The sequence below is a fragment of the Gossypium arboreum genome, chromosome 11, assembly GCF_025698485.1.
Source record: "Gossypium arboreum isolate Shixiya-1 chromosome 11, ASM2569848v2, whole genome shotgun sequence".
NCBI classification, from domain to species: domain Eukaryota; kingdom Viridiplantae; phylum Streptophyta; class Magnoliopsida; order Malvales; family Malvaceae; genus Gossypium; species Gossypium arboreum.
In genome coordinates, this window is record NC_069080.1 from 125,688,940 (window position 1) to 125,695,387 (window position 6,448).

The following is a 6,448-nucleotide window of genomic DNA, read 5'->3' on the forward strand; positions in this document are numbered from 1 at the left end:
TACCCGAAATGCAGAAATCAAGGTTTTGGAAAAATTTGAGAAACTACTCTGTCAAAGCCATACGGGCGTGTAGTGGCCTGTGTGGATGGCTGTGTGTGAGATACGACCGTGTGATCGATGAACGCATGGCTGTGCTCAAGACATGGCCGTGTGGTGGCTCAAGTGTGGCCATGTGGGCTACACGGATTAGGCCAATTTGGGCGTGTGGGCTCACAAGGGTATATCACACGGGCATGTGAATTTTGGGCCAGGCCGTCTGGGCCACACGAGCAAGGCCAATCTAGAAGTGTGCGCCACACGGGCGTGTGGGCCCACACAGGAAAACCACATGGGCATGTGGGCCCTTAATTCTAAAATTTTCCCTAGGGTCGCATGGGTCTCTCCGATCGACTGTGGGCCTCCTGTAGGGTCGGTAAGGGCTAATTAAACCCTAATTTGTATGCAATGACATTCTGGTAGATTAATCTGAGTAGGATATTGAATATATGTCTGACTATACTACTATACATATATCTGATATCCATATATATGCATGTTGAGCATGCTAAATCTGTTATATCTATATTTGATTTTTGCATCTGTTATTGGGGTGAGATTTGTATATGAAGAGGAAGTATTCTGTTTGGCGTTAATCGCCTATATTCTGGCAGCTTGGCTGCATATTTTCTAATATATGTCTTAATGGCACAATGTGGTGTGTAGGGATAGTGGGTGTTTTAAACCCCACATGGTGTGATGGGATGGTCAAAGATGGTATGTAGATGATGGGAGTTGGATTTATGCATACCTACTTCTATAATCTGAATCTGAATCTGGAACTGTATCTATTTCTGATTGCGTATAAAATTCTGTAGGTTTGCATGCTTTAATCTAATGGGTTACACACTGAGTTTTCGTAAACTCACATCTGTTTTATGTTTTGTCAAGTATTCCACAGACTTAGGCGGATCGTTGCGGCAGAGACTCAACAGTGACCACTTAATCGTAAACTGTTCAATATTATTAACTTTATGGTTTTATTTATGATTTTGGTTTTTCTTTTGAGTGTTTGTAATTTTGGGGACTCTCTAGATATTATGTTTTTTAACTATTGGTTTTTGGTTTATTGATGATCCGCATGACTTGTTAAGATGTATGAATTCGACGGTTTTACACAAAAAAGGGATTTTTCTAAAAATAACAAATCAGGTTTTTAAAATATAATGAATTTGTTAAACTTCCGCTGTAATAAGTGTTTTGACAAACTAATTAATTGAATGGTCTATCAAGTCGACATCGTTTTCAAAATCCATTTCTTATGACATCACCAAATTAGACCATAACGTCTAGGCCGGGTTTGGGGTGTTACAATTTCTAAGTAAGAGAGTATTGACATTCAGTTGGATAAAAATTTTCATAAAATAGTTGGAGAGCAATATGAGGCTAGGTGAATAATGGAGTCATTCTTAGGCTAGGAGACAATAGAAAAGTTAGATTTATAGAGGAAAGTGAGGACAAGTTTTTAACAACAATAGAGAAAAGAGAGAGGGAGAGAGAGAATTGCAAGGAAGAAGAGGTCTAGTTGATTTGGTATAGGGCCGATTGAGTGTATGTTGGATTGCTTATGGAAATCATGGAACTGATTTATTGTGTTGGTTGTTGATTTATGTTATCCTATAATGATCTAAGCTTGGCATCTTGGGTTTAGGCTTGAAATAATGTTCAATAGTGTGATTGTTTTCTAGTGTTCCGATTCATGGAGTTTATCGTGATACTTAAGTAAGGCTCTTTTAGTTAAATGATCTTGGAATAGCACAAAGCAAGGAGGGACTTTTGGCTATTATTTTCTGTTAAATTATTAGCTTGGTTCAATGCTAATTTGGAATCCCATGTTGTGATGGCATCAACCTTAGGGGTGCTTTAGAATGTTGCTTGTCGTTTTGTATTTTTGTAATGGTGATTGTGCGGGTATTTGCTCCAAGCATCACCCTTTAATTTCTAATGAATTTTATTTGTTCAGCAAAAAAGAGCAACACCTCCTTTACAACGATGCTAGGAAATCGGTGCATTTAAATGATTAGCATATGAATATTGATCTCTGCTCTTGGTAAAACAACGATCCACTTCCAAGCTTTGAATATAAATTGTTAATTAGAGTTACATATTATTAGACTCCTAAAAAGCACATCTTTTAAGGATTTTTAGCAGCACTATACTGAAATTAAAATATTAAAAAATCAAGAAAAAATATGTTGAAGACTTTCAATGTGATTAAATTCCCTTATTTGAATAGATTCCTTTTTCTTAGTAGACTACAACGTTAAATATAGAACGAGAGTATTTGACACCTAATTGTTTGATTGTATCAAATGCAATTTATGGAGCAACCTATTTGATACTGTCTAGAAATCCATCTATAGGACTAAAAATTTGATTAGAGAGAAAAATAAATGAAAAGTATAAAATGTCACACAAACTTTTTAGGTCTCTATGATTTATATAATACTTTGCAATATGACAACACTAACACTAACACTAACATGTTCCACGAGGTTTTTTTTTTTTTCTTAGCCAAATAAAATTTATAGAAAAGATAGAATCCACTAAACAATGATCATTGCATCGCCTAGTAACCAGGACTATTGAGGTATGAAATTTTATGTTACACTTTTAAGACACATAAAATTACACAAACACTTAACATGGATTATTGAAGAATTTTTGTTACACTAAAAGCAACATAAATACGAATCGGATCATAAGATTGAGTAGATTCTTAATTTCCTTATGCAGGAATTTAGATTGAAACAATGAGCAAAGAAATGGTTGCATCTTTTGTAAATTTCCCAACATGTGTATCCATCTTCATCCTTATAAAGGAAATCAATGACCCTTGTAAAATTGAGAATTCGTGTAAGAACCGACATTGGAACGAGCTTAGATGTTTCACTAAATATCAACTCATGGTTTATATCTTTCCAAGTATTCTCCACTTGATTCTTCAATTCATCGTATACTACTTCTAAAACTCTATGTTGTCTCATGTTGCATTCAACTGCTGATGTACAATGCCTTCTCTTGCTCAAACTGCATAATTAAAATCATTTCTTTTATAAAGATTGTTGCAGTTTGAAGAATTAGAGCAAAGGTAGTAAACACTGGGATATAAACTCAAACCTTTGTATTGCATCTATAAGGAGTTGAAGTTCTTCAAATGCGCCATATAAATCATATATGCCATCCGTAATTGATGTCAAGTCTATCAATTTTGTCAATATCTGTCTAGCAAAAGAGTATTACACTCCTAATATCCAAAGTAACATTCCACCGGTCTATTTCGTCCAAAAGGTAATTTTGTCACAAAATTTAAATCTTTCCACCACCTGAAACAAAACCTACGTTAGCCTTAATTAGCCCTTTCAAATCAGGATATACAATTAATGTTGAATGTTGGAGTAATATATTGCCTTGAGATCTTGCTTAGCTCTTCCTAGTGTGAAATTTGTAACAAGTTGAAATCAAACTCTGCAAACTTCAACAGCATTTCGTCATGTATAAATGGAAATGAATCGCCTAGCCTCCAACCTTGGCCAGCTCTGGCGGATGGGTTGGTATAGAGCATGGGAGACTAAGGCTGAAAGAGGATATTCGATAGTGCCTGCAGCTTTAGCTAAACCTAGATGAGTGCAGAGGCGAATCTAGGTACCTGCCACCCTAACATGGAAAATTGCTATTTAGGCCACTTAAAAATTTTAAATTAATAAAGATAAAATTACACTTTGGTCCCCCTAAAATTATAAAAATTTAATTTAATTCTTTAAAAATTATAAAATTATAAACTATTAAAAATTAAAATTTCATTCGACCCTCTAAAAGAATTTTTTGACTTCACCCTTAATTGAGTAGTGGTGAAAGCAAGGGCTTCTTCGACTATATCTTCTCCATGCTCACGTAAATGTGCGGCTTTGTATAGTTCTAGCAAACCTTCCATATAAGGACTTCTTAAAGTTTACTTCATTGTCTTTGAACTTGTTGAACATGTCCACTCAATCCAACAAGATATTATCGTATTAATCGTTATAATATGTAGAATTTAAATCTGAAATTTCAACTAAACAAAAAACAAAACAAAAAAAAAACTAGATTTTAGGTGCAAAATAGAAGGGAGTGGACTTACCAACTGAACACTAAATCCGTTATCTCTAAGCAATCGAAATTTAAGTAGCCTCGAGAGTTTGGTCATCTTTGTAGTCATGTTCATAAATATTATGCAATACTTCCTCTATCTCTCTTTCAAAAATGGTAACTCACACCTAACCGTTTGATAGTATCTATCAAATGCAATGTTCTAGTATTTATAGAATCTTCTCTTATATGGTAACAACAAATTTATATTTTGTGATATTTGTTTTCTTAATATCTTATTAAGATTTGTTGAAATCCATTGAATAATTAAATGAAAGCTTTAGATGATTTAAACATATTTCATTAATAGTATGAATATATTAATAAAAATCTTAATATATAATAATTTAAAATATTTGTATTTAAATGTTATTATTGGATAATTGCATTTAAAATGCGTTATTCTCAAATTCAAATTTAATTTTTAAAAATAATGTTTTGTTGTTAGTTGTTTACAGTTAAGACCCAACAAATTTAGATTATTATGTCAACTATAATTACCCGTCGAAAGAAACCAATTCAATTGACTAGATATTTGATTAGATAAAAATAATAATGAGTAGCATAAATATGCCACAAAATTTTTTTGGGTGAAAAGAAATTAATTACATAAAGATGATTGAGCTAAGTCCTCTAAAAGAGAATCTTTAAACATTTTAAGCCAAAGCTCCTTTCTCGAAACATCTTGACGAGTCTATCTGTAATTTTATTCTCCTCGCTAGAGATATGTTGAATTTTTCAGTGGCTTGCTGAGTCTAAAAGCAGGTAAATTCTCCTAAAAAGTGCTGAATTAGAATCTCCCAAAGATACGTCTTGAATAGCAATAATGGTTTCAAGACTGTCAATCAGAATTAGCACATTACCATAGCCTCGCTATAGAGTAAGTTTCAAACCATCTAGAATGCCCCAGAGTTTGGCATCAACAACCGTGCACATGCCCAAGTATCTGTTAAAACCGAAGACACACTCCCCGTTATAATCGCAAACAAATCCTCCAGCAGCAGCAAACCTGTCCACAGTTCTGACCGAACCATTTGTAGTTAGATGTACACAAGTCCTCATTGGATCCAATCTCGCAGTGAGACTTTGATAACCATGCTTAACAGATTTGACATAGAGGTAAACTTCCTTGCCCAACTAATAGATACTTTCATGATGTCTTCAGCATTCCATGAGTAGTTCTGAAAAATGTAGAGGTTACGATTCTTCCAAATGCGCCAAGAAATCATCCTAAAAAGGCACGGCCATTCAACACCTTTTAGACAAAAAAAAAACCATTGACTAAGAAGGTTCACTTTCATCCATTCATAAAGAGGAATGGAGTAAAAATTAGAGAGCTTACCTGTAGGGATGAGCTTGTTCCAGATGTCTCTACCTGCAGGGCAATCTCTAAGGATGTGTAAAACATCCTTGACACCAAATCCACAGACTTTGCAAGCACTATCATTTCCCATTCCTCTCCGTGTCCTTTCTGTGTTCGTTAATAAACATTCTTTCAAAACAAGACATAGAAAGTATCTGACTCGTTGATGTCCTTGAAACTTTCACGGTAGCTGCCAAATAGGATTTTTTAAAATCCAAGGGTCTTCTCGAAGCTTACTATAAGCACTTTTAATAGAGAAAGACCCAGTCGAAAATCCCCCCAAAATGATCCTATCATGCCCAAATAAAAAGTAAGGAGGTGGGATGCCCATGATTTTGTTGATGGTATCCTCATTAACCCGACGTCTGAAGAAGTCTAGGTTCCATGAATCGTCATATGTAACCAAGCTACTAAGAGGACAATTCAAATCAAGATTAGAGCAAAAGGGAACCTACTTGTACAAAGGGCTAGTATTGGGGATCCACGGGTCATACCAATAATTAATGCAGGTCCTGTCACCTACAGACCAAATTAAATTTTCCCGTATAAGAGGCCATACCTTTGTGAGGGATCTCCATAGAAAAGAGCAGTACCCATTTCTTTAAGCCCCGAGTAAACCACATTGGAACCCATATTTGGATATTAGAATTGGTCATGATATTAAAACCAAACTTTATCATGAAACAATTATTATAATCCTTTAAATTCCTCAACCCAAGCCCTCCATTAGCTTTAGGTTGGCACACCGAATCCCATCCAACAAGAGCCGTTTCCTTACCCTATTATAAGAACCCTAGACAAATTGTCTAACAATCTGCTCGATCTCTTCACAAAGACCTTTAGGGATCATCATTGATTGCATGAAATAATTTGATATTGTAAGCAAAATCGACCGAGTCAAACTCAACCTTCCAGCTAGAG

The 6,448-nt window shown here is 34.9% G+C and overlaps 1 pseudogene; it reads right to left on the minus strand.

The window, feature by feature from the left end:
• Positions 1-3,116: 3,116 nt before the first annotated feature.
• Positions 3,117-6,160, minus strand: LOC108472307 ((-)-germacrene D synthase-like; annotated as a pseudogene).
• Between the last annotated feature and the right edge of the window lie 288 nt (positions 6,161-6,448).